Source organism: Clavelina lepadiformis, chromosome 9 (assembly GCF_947623445.1).
Source record: "Clavelina lepadiformis chromosome 9, kaClaLepa1.1, whole genome shotgun sequence".
NCBI classification, from domain to species: domain Eukaryota; kingdom Metazoa; phylum Chordata; class Ascidiacea; order Aplousobranchia; family Clavelinidae; genus Clavelina; species Clavelina lepadiformis.
The window spans coordinates 12,719,907-12,735,728 of record NC_135248.1 but is presented as its reverse complement, the minus strand read 5'-3'; the positions used below and the strand labels follow the sequence as shown (position 1 = coordinate 12,735,728).

At 37.5% G+C, this 15,822-nt stretch overlaps 1 long non-coding RNA gene and 2 pseudogenes across 1 annotated transcript; all 3 read right to left on the bottom strand.

Moving 5' to 3' along the window:
- Positions 1-1,391: 1,391 nt before the first annotated feature.
- On the bottom strand, positions 1,392-2,512 carry LOC143471245 (glutathione S-transferase Mu 4 pseudogene; annotated as a pseudogene).
- Positions 2,513-8,666: 6,154 nt separating this feature from the next.
- Positions 8,667-9,881, bottom strand: LOC143470738 (uncharacterized). The gene is made up of 3 exons (XR_013119395.1): positions 9,625-9,881; positions 9,438-9,536; positions 8,667-9,089 (listed from the first exon to the last, which is right to left on the bottom strand). It is a non-coding gene; the product is annotated as an uncharacterized LOC143470738 (long non-coding RNA).
- A 1,089-nt stretch (positions 9,882-10,970) lies between these two features.
- LOC143470555 (glutathione S-transferase Mu 1 pseudogene) lies at positions 10,971-11,881 on the bottom strand (annotated as a pseudogene).
- Between the last annotated feature and the right edge of the window lie 3,941 nt (positions 11,882-15,822).

Genomic DNA, 15,822 nt, shown 5'->3' with positions numbered 1-15,822 from the left:
AATTGTAATTGCGCACAATTATCTGCCGGTATTAAAAAAGTTGCAATCGTCATTTCATGCGATTGCAAACTCTTTGGAACGTCATAGCCAGATTCAACGATCTGTTGTTTCATTGAAATTTGATTTACAGCATTCAAGCAGAAAGCGGAGCTCATATAGGTTGCTGTCGTGATGTTAACAATACGCAAAGCACCATCAACAGAAATCAATACGGTTGCTGCCATGTCGGCTCCTTCATTGAATGGTTAAAGCAAACATAGACCAGCGTAAATCTTTACCAGTAAATGTTCAGCGGATTTCTTCATTTTTTTTGTTGTCGACTTTACAAGTCAAACTCAAAAGCTAACTAACTAAAAAGCCAACTCGTTAAAAGTTTTCATGGTCGAGTAATAAGTAACTGATATTGACAAATCAATTGACAGCAAAGTGGTAGATGTCATTAACCTTCCTTACGTTTTCCATTTCACAGTTAATTCCACTTCTTGTAACTTTTATTTTGTTGTAGGATTGCCGCATGGTGTCAGAACAGAGCAATTATTTAAGAGCCCAAGACAAGTTTTTGCAACTTTACCAGTAGTGGCGTCAGCAGGAAATTTTGCAAGAGCTCATGTTCATGATTTGTTTTGAATAATCAAAGTTCCTTTTGAAACTTTTCTCTACAAAGCTTTATGAAAACTTTTAACGAGTTAGCTTTTTAGTTAGTTAGTTAGCTTTTGAGTTATCTTTTAAAGCTTAACGGAACCTAAATTAAATGTGGGGGTGCGGCTAACCTAAAAAAGCTTTAGCGTGGACCATCGTATATTTGCAGTTAATAATCCCAATTTTTAGTTGCCTGTTTTTCTTGCAGGCTAACTCAACTCAATACGAAATGAACCCTGCCCTGCCCACACAGCCTTCAGCACTAGGCCTCTCCCAGATTCAAACTTAAATTCTCACAATTTATTATTGCGTGCACAATGTCCAAAGATGTTTAAACAAAGTTGCTATTTCGAATTGGTCTGAGTTATTTGCGCGTAAAATATCCAATCAAAGCTAAGGCCGATAATTCTTAGCCGCGAAATCGACATATTGCGTTTGGGAAGCAATCATTCAGAAAATACGCCTGTCATTGTTTGACTTATAAAGTCGTTAATAAAGAAATCCAGAAATCCGCTGAACATTTACTGGTAAAGATTTACGCTGGTCTATGTTTGCTTTAACCATTCAATGAAGGAGCCGGCATGGCAGCAACCGTATTGATTCTGTTGATGGTACTTTGCGTATTGTTAACATCACAATTGCAACTTATATGAGTTCCGCTTTCTGCTTGAATGCTGTAAATCAAATTTCAATGAAACAACAGATCGCTGAAACTGGCTATGACGTTCCGAAAAGTTTGCAATCGCATGAAATGACGATTGCAACGTGTTTAATTCCAGCAGATAATTGTGCGCAATTACAATTGCAATGGTTAAATATGTTTCGCAGAAGTAAATGCTCTGTGTTTGCTACATCAACACCATAAATGCATAAACCAAGCTTTGTAGTTAACTATATAAAAATTTCAATTACATTCTAGCTGTGTGATTTCACAAAAGATAATATAAATAAATTCTACGCACAATATGCACGATCATAATTGGATTAGGCTACATACAGTTTACGTATTATGTCTCTTAGCAGTATTTTGGTTTAAATTACTGTATTTAATTACGTAATTACTATAACTCACGTAAGCAAACAATTGGTTTGATTATACGCTGTGGTTAGGGATCAAAACGAAGAAAGACATTTATTTCGTTTAATTTTCCTTCTTGTATCCCCACTTTGCAAAATGTACAATAATCGGGTATTCCTTGAACCTCTCAGAGCGACGATATGCTGCTATCTTGTCGAGTGCAAAAAACCTTTCCTTGTACTTCTTCACATTCGGATATTTATCCAGGCAATCCGACTTCATCTCAGTCAACACGTCGAGGCGTTCACAGATCTCGAAATCAACGTAGGTGAGAGTGGCACCGGCCATCCAATCAGAGTTCTGAAGAAATGCTTCCATAGCTTCCAGTATTTTCGGCAGAGTTTCTTCCAGAAAAGTCTTCTTCGAGGCTTCGTAATTGGCGAAGTCAAAAATCACACGATGAAAACCAGACCAGATATCCTTGCTCACTTCTTGTGCCATGTCGCATCTTCTCGTTTCTTCCTCAGTCTTTGGGACGAGATTTCCGAACTTCCTGGCAACGTACTTCAAAATCGCCCATTGTTGCGTCATCTTGACGTCACCATCGATAAGGTAAGGTAAATTCGGAAAATCTAATCCAAGCTTAAATTTGACGTCAAACCAATCACTTCTGTCAATATTAGGTAGTTCTCCTCTTAGTTGATATCTTTTGTCTTCGTAATCAGCTCCGCAATATTCCAATATGGTGCGAATTGATTCAGCCAAAGCCCTGATATCCCAGTAACCAAGAGTAATCTTAGGCATTTTTATTGAGTTTTATTAACTTTATCCGATCCTACGCGTGCAATGAAATATTAAATTCCTGATTTAATATTTAGCAAAATCTCTCCTAAATAAAACCGCTTACGTATAGTGCCACAATTGAACACACTCACTAACTGCAAAGCCGCACCAAGGGTTTCTAAAACGACCTTATATAAGCAATCCTCCATCAATAGTTAATAATTGACTACCATAACTGAATTCGCTGTTCACTTGAAGAACGTCGATCGACGCCGTTTTTGTCAAGTCATTATTTGCTCTCATAACCGTTACAGGATCCAATCATCGCTTCAAGTGATGAGTGTCTTTTCAACATCTCTTTTACTTTTGTCTCGATTATGCCGTCTTGTGACTTTCGATTCTACATAACATTGTCGTACGCTGTCAGTAGAGAGCAGATCAATACCATTTTAAAGAATTCAATAAACTTGAGTTTCTCAAGAGAATGAAAGACACGGATTGGTTTTGTAATTCTTGCGTGCATTCTTGTCTTGCGTATATTAATTGAAACAGAAAAACATTTGCGCGACACTTGTGTGTGGTTGGGCACAAGGTCAAAACGTCAAATGTTTGCAGATTGTCAATTAAGCAAATATTTTTTACGGCTGTGTTTGCATAAGGGAGAACAAGCCAAGTTTATTGAACTTAACTAACACCACATGCTACAAAGCAAACAACATTTTCAATACATTAAAGCTATACTGTAACTTCCCATAAGTTTAGCGTCAAACGTGTAGAACTTTGGAACCAAATTGGCTGGTTGCGAACTTTGAAGCTGAAGTCGTGACGTCATCGGCTTGTACTTATTGCATAACGTCTCTATTTACTTTTGTTAAAGTGATAAGTGGCGGTAATAATCGCAACATGTTGTACTCATGTAATTGGAAACAATCCACAAAGCAAGTATCTCTATCCACAACACTCTCTATGCATGATGATTGATGGGGCCGTTCGAGGATTCTTCTGGATGATTCTTTATCCTGGTCATGCGTCCATGATTGTTGTAGGTTATATATTTAATTTGTTTCTTTTTGCGCTAAAACCTGTGACTAACTGCTGCTAAAACCTAAAACTAACAATTGCACATGCATAGGCTAATCGTTGCATATGACGCTTGAGACGTTGGTTCATATCTTTTCCAACAGAACAATGTTCGCGTTTAAACGTTTTCTCGTATAGTAGTGGCTATGTGTAATACATGCCTGACATTTGCCTTTAAGATAAATGACATAATAATGACTGTAGCAAGAGTAAGATAATGACTGTAGTATAAATGACATTTGCCTGTAAGATTGTATTTTTTTGTTTTTAGCATTTCTCCGTATAGCACTTTCCCGGTTATTACTCAAACACTCGACGAATTTTCAGTTTTGCTACATTCGCTTCAACACTGATTCGTTCTTTTTGTCACGCGGACCAGTGATGCCGCCGGCTTATTCTGCTAATTGTATTAAGTTCCCGCCGTTTCATCCTGAAATTCTTTGCGAAGAACGTCAGTTCGGTTGGGAAGGTTAGTGAAGCAACAGCCTTTCTTAAAACTGCTGTTTTCTTCTGCTTGATTGGCTGACAAGATCTGTGTAGTTTGCTGGTCTTAAGTATGAAACGCCGCATTGTATACAAGTGCACAACCACAGGATGTCTTTTTATACTAGACTCCAGCTACTCAAACTGTGGCATCATCTGGTTGTGCAATTATATATTAGACCCGAAAGCGTTTGGTTTGCACTGAAAAGGTAGCCTATATACAGCTATACATAGAACCACGTAAATTGATAAGCAGCATAGCTAAAATAAGCTTAATTTCGAAGTGACTATTTCACTGTGTGTAGGTAACGCAGCCTGTTGTCAAAAACATAGGCGATTAAGTTAGGAGAATGGGTACGTGCTTAAATGGTCGATTAAGTTAGCTGTTTAAGGTTTTGTTACCTGCATCAATGTTGCAGAAACGTTCTGGCAGACACAGTTTCCTAGCTTCATAAAAATCAAGTGGTCAACTAAATTGGTAACAAACTTTATTGTTTTATTGCTTCTAGAACACCAAGCAGAAACAAATGGCTGTTTGACGTGACTTTCAATTACGTTCGAAAAGTGTTTGTACTATAGACTTGAAACATGAAAACTTATATGCTCAATTAGCCATTTTTTTGCAGTTAAGTTGTCACATGAAATAAACTTTCTATGCTCTGGTATTTATACATGTGCCATCTATTGTCAGGAATAACATATGAAGAAAAAGCATTGCTCAAGGATGAGCAGAGAAAAATTCGGAAAACTTCAATTAGCTTCACGATGTCAAAGTCTTGTTCCCAGAAAACAACAAGTTACAGACGAGTTACAGACAAGTAAAACAGATGTGCTTCCCCAACTTTGTATTTTGTTTAGTGTAAAATTGACAATAGGTTCAGTGTGTAGCAAAACTACGCCAGCTAAATATTCAGTAAATGACTATTTTTCATGCAGCTTTCGATTGTATTGCTTAATTTCACCCTGAACTGTGTTTAAAATGTCCCTACTTCAGGGGGTTATTTATTCATATTGGAGACACTGGAAGATTTATACAATATTATCGAGTGTCAAGTTCCTGTGCCGTCATTGTATTTATATGAAAGGCAAATAATTCATAAATTTGTAGTTTTAATTTGCTGGAATCCTTTAAGATTAAACTCTTTCTTGACATCTCAACAATTTCAGTCACGTCTTTCCCAAAATATATGTTAAACACACATATGTTAAACACTCTTTGACGTAAGCGCAGCTACTTTTCTATTGTAAGTCAATAACTTTAAATTTCTAATGATTTTCGTTGGATTCTTTGCAGAATAATCTTAAACACACCGCAAGAATTTTCCTTGATTCCAATTTAAGTCCGTTGATGAAAAGGGAAGATGTTCTCAAAAAGGCAGCATTTACTAATCTCTGCTCTCTCGATGAGGCGAACAGAGACTTGAAAAGGTACTTTACCTTCAAAGCACACTTGTGCACGTTAGGGTTCGTCGTATTGAGGTTATGTTAAATAGACTAATCACATTCTCTATCAATCAAAACCAAATTTGCAAAAAAATTCAGCTTTCTGACCTCACTCATAAGCAATGTTCCCTCTAATTTTTTACGAGTCTGAGCAAACACACTAACTCCCTGAGCGGTCCCTTGGACCACCGTGAGCAACATCAGACGTGCCACGTGCGCACTGTGGCCATTATTATGCGTTTATTCTATTTTCAATTCAGATTGGATTATTTTCTTGTGCGCAGCACAGATTTTCTGTGCGCAGCACAGATTTTCTGTGCGCGGAGACCGTATCAGCAGTGCGCATTTGCGCACGCGCGCAGCTTAGAGGGAACATAGCTCATAAGCCTCAAATTCTTACTTAAAAAAAAAAAATGCTAAATTTGGGAATTCCCCCTAACCGAAAATGTTGAAAAACAGATTATAACAGCGCTGCGAAAAACCTAAAACATTTTTTGTTTCTCACTTACAAATGTCTCAACTTAGTTTAAAAAATATTGATATATTTTCCTGACTAATGTAAACTAGAGTCAACATTTGTTACTGAAGGTCATTTACTTAAGGGTTTTACTTTTCAAATGAACTTTTGATCATTTGGACAATTATATCACGTTACAAGCAAGATTTGACAACTTTTTGATGAAATTTTGTGAAAACATTTGGGCTCATTAGCGGGGTCAGAAAATTAAAATACAAAAGAATTTTTTTTCGCAAACTTGGTTTCGGTTGATACAGAATGGGATAGAATGGTTGATACAGTATGATAGTTTATTTAACTTGAAAACTTTTTAAACACGACCTAAATATAAAAAATCCTAGTGCACGTGTATACCGTGTACAGCATTTAATGTGGTCGAGGGCGCTCACGATGATGCAACTCGAGTTCGATACCCAGCTGTGCCACCGTAGTAATGCTTTAAAGCAAGGTAAGAATTAAGCTTTGATCATGATGAAGAGACTCAGGTTCGGGCAAAACCACAAATAAAAAATTGAAAATAAATACGCCAACCATCTGATACCGTTCACGCACAGCCTTGGACTCAAACGACGAGAGAATTGTCTCCCAGTTTAACTCTTGCAAAGACTTTCCCAATCCGAGCATAAATATTCTGAAGAAAACGTTGTATGCTGAGTCGGCCGTTAATTTTTGTTGATAAACGCTACAAGTGCATCATGATCATGAGGATATTGAACCTGAGGACTTGTCTAGTATGTAAAAGCAGTAGAAGACATCATCTATGCCCTCTTTCTATACTGCTGCCCGCAATTTCTCTTTTTCCTGTGTTTTCTGCTCGAAATTTTTGCTGAAATAAATGAACACGGACCAGCATAGCATAGCCCCGAATGTTCTAAGTCTAGTTGAACCAGACAAATGCACTTAAGCCTGTCCGTGTCGTTCGCCGTATTCGTACTTTACCAAAAATGTATGAGTTATGAATTATTGTGATTATTGTTATTTTGTGATTATGAATTATTATGAGTAATTAATAATTATTAATACTATTAATCAATTAATTAATTAATTATTAATTAATATCAACCAGTAATTAATAAAAATGTGTGAACTAGAGGAAATTTCATTGTTTGTATCACTGTTTTCATTAGTTTCAGTTGAACTAAGTTCAGTTGTAAAACATGTAGATAATGCACAGCGCTGCTGCAGGGTTTGACAAAATTAACCAACTGAAGTATGCTTTATGAAGAATACATACGAACTGCATTCGTCTAATTTTTTGTGTAAATAATTATTTTGGTGTGCCTTAACTTTTCACAAATCGCTGCAAATGGATGTATCCTGGCCGATTCCGGCTTCTGTTCAGTGAACAGGCATAATTTCGGGCAAGTTGTGTGACAATTGGAACAATTAAATAACATAACTTAAGTACCTTTACACTTAAACAAATATCATGGTAGGTTATTTCCTATCACTATTTCGTGCTGTTGTCGCGGGATCAATTAAAATTATTTCCTATTGATTATTTCCAGGGGTTCTAATACTTGTCTAGAATTTAGGTGCTTCCCCTACTTTTAGCAATTTTCTACAAATTAGGTGTTTTCCCTATTTTAGCAATTTTCCACAAATTAGGTGCTTCCCCTACTTTTAGGATTTGTCTACAAATTAGGTCAACGGTTATCCATAGCAAGTGCAAGGCATTGCATGTGTAATTGTATACCTTTCATTGAAATGTTAGATACTGGCACAAATCTTGTACAAGCGCAAATTGAAGCGTAAGCATACAGTCCTGCTTTTCTTATCGATTTGAGCAATATAGATTGCTTACGAACCATTTTTTGATAAAAAAAAAACAGTTGATGGTCATGTATTAATCCAACTTCGCTGAAAGATATCGCTTCATAGCTCGGCTACAGGTGACGTTCATTCGGCTTTAAGAGTTCAGGGTTCGAATCCCCAGATGATACTTTTCCTTTTTTCTAGAACCATCACCTGATGCCAGGTTAAATACGTGAATTTACCTCTGTCCACAGTTGCCACTTCTTAGCTCGTATTCTTCGACACTGCACTCGGTGCGATAGGTTCCAGGTTCGAACCCCGGCCATAAGCCATTCTAGCCCAATTCACGGCCATAAGCCGCTTAAGCTGTAATTACGGCCGTAAGCCGCGATAGATTAAACCCCGGCCGTAAGCCACTCTTAACCCAACAAAGGCCATAAGCCACTCTTAAACAGTCCATGGCCTTAAGCCGCTTTGTGTCCTATCCCTCGGCCTTGGGCCACTCTAACCCCTTTAAACCCCACCCCAACCCCACCCCTCCCTTCCTAATCCCTTCCCTATCTCCAACCCCATCAGTAAGTTAACGGCCTTAAGCCACCTAACAATGTCTGGGACTGAGGCGCCGGCCGGGGACGCGGGTGAAGTGGCAACATTAGTGGGAAGATGTTTTTACTTGGCAAGACGATTCCGAATGATATATATTTAAAAATTGAATCAAAATAAAATCGGTGGTTTAGCATGGTGGTAAAGGTTTTGCCTAATAGCATGAAGGTAGCGGGTTCGATTCCCGGCCATGCAGCATCTGCAGAGAAAATTTTTTCTTGCATCGTGGTTGAAAGCTCAGCTGGAGTTTGATCATTAGCACCGTTTAGTGCTGAAACTTTTTATAAATCAATGTCCACGAGGAAACAATAAAAATCACTAATACCTAAATACGATAATTAATTAATCAATATTTCACATTTTATTAAACAGATGCTTTTTACCTTAAATAGTTTACGCAACTTTCCGTTAAAGCTATTTAATGAAAGCTTAAGGAATTAGATCTACGCATTAAGATTAATAAACTAACTATGTTGTATACCAGCTAAGTTAGGTCAAGGAGAATTTAGCTTTGAAATTATGGATTTTTCGGCAAAATAGTGACAGCGTAAAAGAATTTAAAGACATAAAATTCAAAGAGAACATTACGATTGAACTATTCCACTGAACACATGATCCGCAACAATTAAAAGAATTTAATTTTGCGAGTTGTTTATCGATCAAAGTTTTGCTAAATTCGCTCACGTCAATAAAAGTAACTGAACTTTTCCAGAAAGTCTACGTCATTGTCGAAATGTTGAGAATTGATCGGAGGTACATCGCCTGAACCTGTAAACATATTTTAAATAAAAAATTTTAAAGTTTCGTAAAGTTAACGTAAAAAGCTAAACTAATAATTTCTTACAAAATAAAGTTAATTTACGAGCTGGCTTTGTTACAAAAATAAAATGGGGTAACTTCACACCAGTTTAAATACAAGTCAACAGAAATTGTTTACAATCAAATAGAAATATCAAAGGGAAAGCTTTAAAAACTTCCTAATCGTCTAAGACCTAATAATGTTAATACGTATACTATATGTATATACTGCATCTGTACACATAAAGATTATGTTTGAATTATTTTTATCATTAACATATTCATCACTATTAACAAAATGTTGAACATTCAACTCACCAACGTACCAAGGAAAGCTTTCACTCTGCGCTGTAATGTTGAGCTCACCAAGCCAACGCATAAGTTCTCTCAACTGCGACCTTCTCAGCTACCGTCAAACTGAAATGATCACAAGCTTCTTTATTCACTTGTGACGTCAACTTACATTCCACGCGTCGCGCGCTAATTACAGATGTTTTCAACTAACCAATCAAACGTCTTCGCGATTAATCACTGCGAAATTGTCATTCAGGACTTTTGTGAATACGTCATACGAGTTCATATTTCCCGGATTATTTCCAATACCCAGAAATTTTGGTTTTCCTGGGTTTAATTGCCGGGTTTGGATCGACCTGGACCATTAAGCTGAGATAAAATGATGAAGTGACCCAACTTTCTGAACTGGACTCATGCGGCTTCCTTCTTTCGAACATTTTTACTTGAGCGGGCAGGTAATTTCGAATGATATAAGCTTAAAATTAGCAAAAAAATAAAAGCTTTGGTTGTAAAATTTTTAATGATGGAGTGATGAGGAATGATCGCCGGTTTTAAGGAGGCGTCAAACAATTAAAACTAAGATCAAAAAGATTAAAAGATTAAAGATTAAAACTACTCACATCACATTCAATTTTCAAAAACACCTATAACGTCATGTACAATACACCCAATAGGCCTCCTACCTATTATCTGGTCTAGCTGGAGGTGTAGGGTTAATATTTGATTTCCAGTAGTAGCGAGACTTCGAGGAAAATAATACACGAAATCGAGCTTTCGTCTCGTTTGAACTGCAAGCAAGACAAGTTGGTTGTATGGCCGACCATTCCTTTGTTAAAATGATTGCATTTGTATCGCTATGGGAAAATAAAAACATAATAGAAATATTTAATCAGTTACTGTACCATTCACATATTGGTCTAGGAGTCTACATTGACGAAATATGGATAGTGAAATCATTTATGACATTGCTCATCGTCCTCATGATAAAACCTTGTTTCTTTTGTTTTCCTTTTTCTTTCTTTCTTTCTCCTCTCTCTCTCGTTCTCTTTGGACATAAATACTGTCAAACAATAGACTTGTACCGAGATTAGTCTATGTTATTGAGACCAGACTTCTGGTACCTTGACAACTAAACATTACAATAAACTGTAAAAAACCGAAAGATAGTTTTTGACATAGGTGGGCAGTACCGCAGTACTATAGTACGGAATTACTGTACCGTGGTACTTTTTCAGTACGGATACCGGTACCGTCGGTACTTTTGGAAAAAAGTCCCGAATCCCAATGAAAGCCTTGGTGATTCATTTAACGTTCATCACATCTAGCGTTATGCAAATTAGTTTCAACTCACTTCAATTCTCGAGAGATTCCATCGGCTGTTAAACGATGAGTGCTTTGCCAAATAAACTTTCCTTTACTCAGTTAGTTTGGTTTGTTACATTTTTAGCATTGATTGCAAGTTCACGTCATGGTAACTGTCAAAAGCAAGCAGCAAATGCCCGGAAAATGTTTTTATTCGAATGTGACAGACACTCAATTCAGTTTGCAACTTTTTTCGGGTTTTTTTATAGCATAAGACTATTCAGAGATCAATAACTAACAGTAATAAATACAATACCAGGTTGAAATATGTAATTGTCCAACTGATAAAAATAAAATTTGAATCACCTCAATAACTTCCACTATAAATCAGGGTACAGTCTTTTTGCTAACGCAGTAACGTGATACTTATAAGCCCAATATACACAAAGGCAATACAGGAATTGTTTTCAAGCACTGTAACTGATTTACTGTACACTTTTTTTGCCGTCCCAGGCAGCCCAGGGGCCATAAACCGACATTTTCATAAATCTTTTTGATTCCCGGTATGCTGCTATCTTGTCGAGAGCAAGAAATCGTTCCAAGTACTTCTTGACCGCGGGATTTTGATCCAAGTTACCTGGATCCATTGTTACGACACAATCCAGTACCTCACAGAGCATAAAATCCACGTATGTCATCTTATCTCCAGCAACCCACTTGAAATCCCCGAGAAAATTCCGAAAAGCCTCAAGAAAAGCCGGATTTGTTTCTTCTAAAAATTTCTTCTTTGAAACCTCGAAGTTCTTGAGGTCATAACACATCACGCCAAAGGCAATCCATAAATCGCGAGTTACTCCTTCGACAACGTCACACCGACGAATCTCTTCCGCCGTTGTTGGAAAGAGCCCGAATTTTTTCCCTAGATATTTCATAATCGCAAAACCTTGCGTCATTTTGACGTCACCGTCGATGATGTAAGAAATATTTGGCAAGTCAAGGCCCATCATAGGCTTGACGTCAAACCATTCTTTGCCGTCAATGTTGGGTGGCGCCCCGGATAGCTTGTATCTCCTTTCCTCAAACGCCACGCCAGCATATTCCAGCAGATGACGTATTGGCTCGGCTCGACCTCTTTAGTTCCAGTAACCGAGAATTATCTTTGACATTTTTCAAAAATTTTGACTTACGTTATAAACCTTAAACAGTCTTGTGCCTGAATATGTTACTGTGTGTTACTGTATAGCTTTAAAATCATAATGAAACTTTCAAACCCACATTTATTCTAAGCCGCAAGAGCACAGCACAAGCTGTGTTGCTTAACTAGTTCATTGGTTCATTTCACCTCAAATACTTACAACCACGTTTCTGCTTTTTATGCTCCACTTTGTTACAAGTCTGAAACAGGTTTTTCTCTTCATACGTTTCTTAAATTTTTATTATAACGAATGTAAAAAAATGGCGAAAATGTGAACACCAACTCAACAATTCCTCTGGAATTACTGGTAAGCCGTAAAGCAAACCTTTCTGATTACCGCATCACAGCAATGTAATCTCTCCCAATGATTTGCTTTTCTTATTTACACAGTTCGCTGTTTGGTAGAAAAGCAAACAGTGCAAAAAAGGATGATTAGGCCTACAGCACTAGTTTGGTTCAGCTTGTCATATTTTATTTGTTTGCGATACCATCGACATTCTCTCATTCTATCAAATGCTAAATTGAGCCCAACTGCGAATCAAAATTAAGTATTCCTTGGTTCTGCCTTTGCCAATTAAGTGCAAAATTTCCAATGTTTAACCATAAGCGCTGTACTGTATTTTGGCTGTGTTTAGTATGCGCGACCCCGTTTTGATTACTTCCGAATTACGTCATTCTAAATTCAGCGTTCAACATGTCGTTGAACAACCATGCGTTCAACTCGTCTGATACGCATGGTTGGTAAATTACAGTCTACCGAACGCAACTTTATTCAGTGCTCTGAAAACAGTAACCGTTTCGTAAAGAACCTACAATAAATAATGATTCAAAGACACTGACAGTTTTGTTCAGGTACTGAGATGCTTAACTGGCTATCAGGGGTTAATGAATGCGCTATCTATAGAGTCAGATCAGCGAACAATCGATCAAACAATAATTAACAACTGTTCACAACCTCAACAATACGCTCAGTTAGCACAGGGCCATGGGCCCCCTCCCAGACCTAATACTTTGAGGTCATCAGTATTTTTACGATTTTTGTTCTTTTTTCATCCCATTTTCCTATTTGCGACTGTTTATTGGCTACAACCTTTACAGGAAAACATGTTCATAGTCGAGTACACGGCGTTTCAAAATCGTAAACTATAAATTGGCAGCTATTGTAAATATGAGAATATACATTACATTTCGACGCGTTTTAAAGCTGTTGGAACATATCAAACTCATTGTAGCATTTTTAAAGTTGGTGCATGATGAACTAAGTTACTCAAAGTCTACAGATTTTAAGACGACCCGGCAGGCAGTAGACAACGTTGTTTGTCAAGGTTGGTCGCAACATCCTCAACCAGAGACAAACACGTTGCCTCGACGTCATTTTGACAAATCCAAAGTACGTTGGATTTGTGTGTCTAAACTCTAAATCATACTTTGCAACCTCTTCGTGTTCCAGAAGTTTGTCTGGGACTTTGCTGAAGTGACATTCAGGCAAAATTCTTCTGAAATTCGACATGCCACCAGTCCTCACCGTAAGAATACAACTTGCAAGCTTAATCTCGGTTCAACCAACTACCAAAATTGTCTAAGTTTTTGTTTGATCCGGATCGTCATTGATTTTATGCTGTAAATGTAACATCCGAAAATAGCTTAAATTGAAATTTGATAACAGCGGAGGCTGAAAACAAAGTTGATCGTGCGGCAGTTTGTGAGGTTTATCGAGAATTTTCGAAATCACGCACCACATTTTCAACTGAAGAAACATAATGTCATCATCTACTTCAACGAGTTTAAGAATACAATAGTGCAGCAAAATAGCACAAGGAAGCCACAATGTTTTGGCTAATATCAATGTCCAACAAGCGCTGGACGCGGAAAGCTTGCTGTCAAATAACGCAATTTGTCTAATGCAAAATCTTTGCTTAAATACTAGTTTTTTTGGGGCCCTTACATGTTCCCGGTAAAAATTTGTGATCCAGTTAGCCCCTAGGTCGTATTCGGGATATACTGATGTATGTGAGTCAGTAAGGTCAAAATAACCAATTTGCTTTGTATGTGCTTTATAATCCGTCCTTTTTTCCGCCCTGCACAAGTGTGAATTTCTGTAACCACTGTTTCAAGAAAATCTTGTTTATTAAAATGATAACTTCTGCATTTACCTCATTTCAATATTTCCGTTAGAAGCCGCTATATTGACCACAGTCGGAGAAGTTACTGATTAGCAGTATCGTATCAAATAGCAATAGCTTTCTAGAAAGATAAACATTAACTCACTGGCGCCTTCTAAAGGTCGGAAAAGTTTCGAAGTAGTGCGATTTTAGTTCCTCTGCCGCTGTACAGCTGCAACATAAGAGATCCAATTGTCACGTTAAACTCTTCAGTCCAGGAATTTTCCCGCTCTTACGGTTAGACACTGAAGGGAAACCTACAGTTTCGCAAATGCTTCCGATTATTATCGACAGAACAAATGCAACGCTAAATTCACATAAAATTTGTGTACCTGGGGCACATTTTCATCTAAAGTCATTTGTCGCAGTCGCCATCATCACAGGAATGAAAACCAAACCCAGCACACAGCCCAACAAGCTAACTAGATTTTGTCGTGAACACCGTTCTTTGCCTCGAGGAGGGAAGGAGTGAACGAGGTTTGAGACAATTCCTCACATTGCACTGATTACACGAATGATAAAACGTGAACCGTTCAGTCAAAATTTGATTAAACCCGCGATTAAAACAAATAATAAAATGCGCATGTTCATATCGGTACCAAAAGGCACAGTGCAGAAGGTGAAATCACAGATTTACCTTTCGTGAAGTGAATTATACATGACTTGGTTTGCAGCAACAAGCAGATATGTAGCAAGCATAGGCGTGTGTGATTGTCCGACAAATAAACTATATGCAATTGACAGTACAAAACGTGAAAATCACGAACACATAAAACTATATAAAAGTGTAAAAATGCAAAACGTGTTGGTCAGCACCTAAAGAGACTGACATTTGAAACTGAAGAGAAAACAGAAATTGTAAGAAGCGACAAACATCAGACAAAAAGGGCCGAAGAAATGGACCAAGGACTGGATGTTTGCGTTATCCGACGGCTGAAGAATTTGTTAAGTTTCTTTTATCTTGAGTTTCCTATCTTGACAAGACGAAAAGAAAACCTATTATGTGGTTAAAGTGTTCGCGGAGTTGTTTGGCAGCTTTAGATTAGTGGTTAGAAATTTGCGGGGTTTGTGTTTGTTCATCCTTGGCAGGATAGAGCTTCTTGCTTGTTGGTCTGATATATACTGCGCACCACACGGACACTTGAGCCGATGTGACACAGCTGTTTGATAGAGGGAATTTTCAAACTCTTTCTACTTAACGAAATCACCAAGAGTGGTAACTGTATATAAACAAATATGTCATGTTGAAATCATGTCTGGATTCGACAAAGCGGCAAATTTCCAGCCAGCAGTTAGTGGGAGTGGCCTACACACTTACATTTATATACCTATAGTTTGTAGAAACCTAAACGTCAAATTTAAGCTTCCGTTTGGTAAAATCCTGAGCCAAGTTGCCGTGAAACTGGTAATTAAATAACGAGTTCTGCGAAAACTTTTGTCAAAACTCTGTAATTGAACTTGATGAAAAGTTATGCGAACGAAACAACTTGCTATGGCAAAAGCGTTGTATTCATTTTGAACATTTCGTGCAACGCCTTCATATTAACATATACGCATCCGCACAAAAATGCTTAAATTGTATAAGAGAGACTCCCCGAGTCTAATGTACGATAAAAGTAAAACTCTTCGTAAAACACAATGCAGGGATTAGAGAAAAAGTCTCCTTAAAATGTTTACTATTCGCGCTTTGTGGTTCTTCAGAGATTGCTTATCTTGAAAATATCAGTTTTAACAATCGCTTTCTCATTTC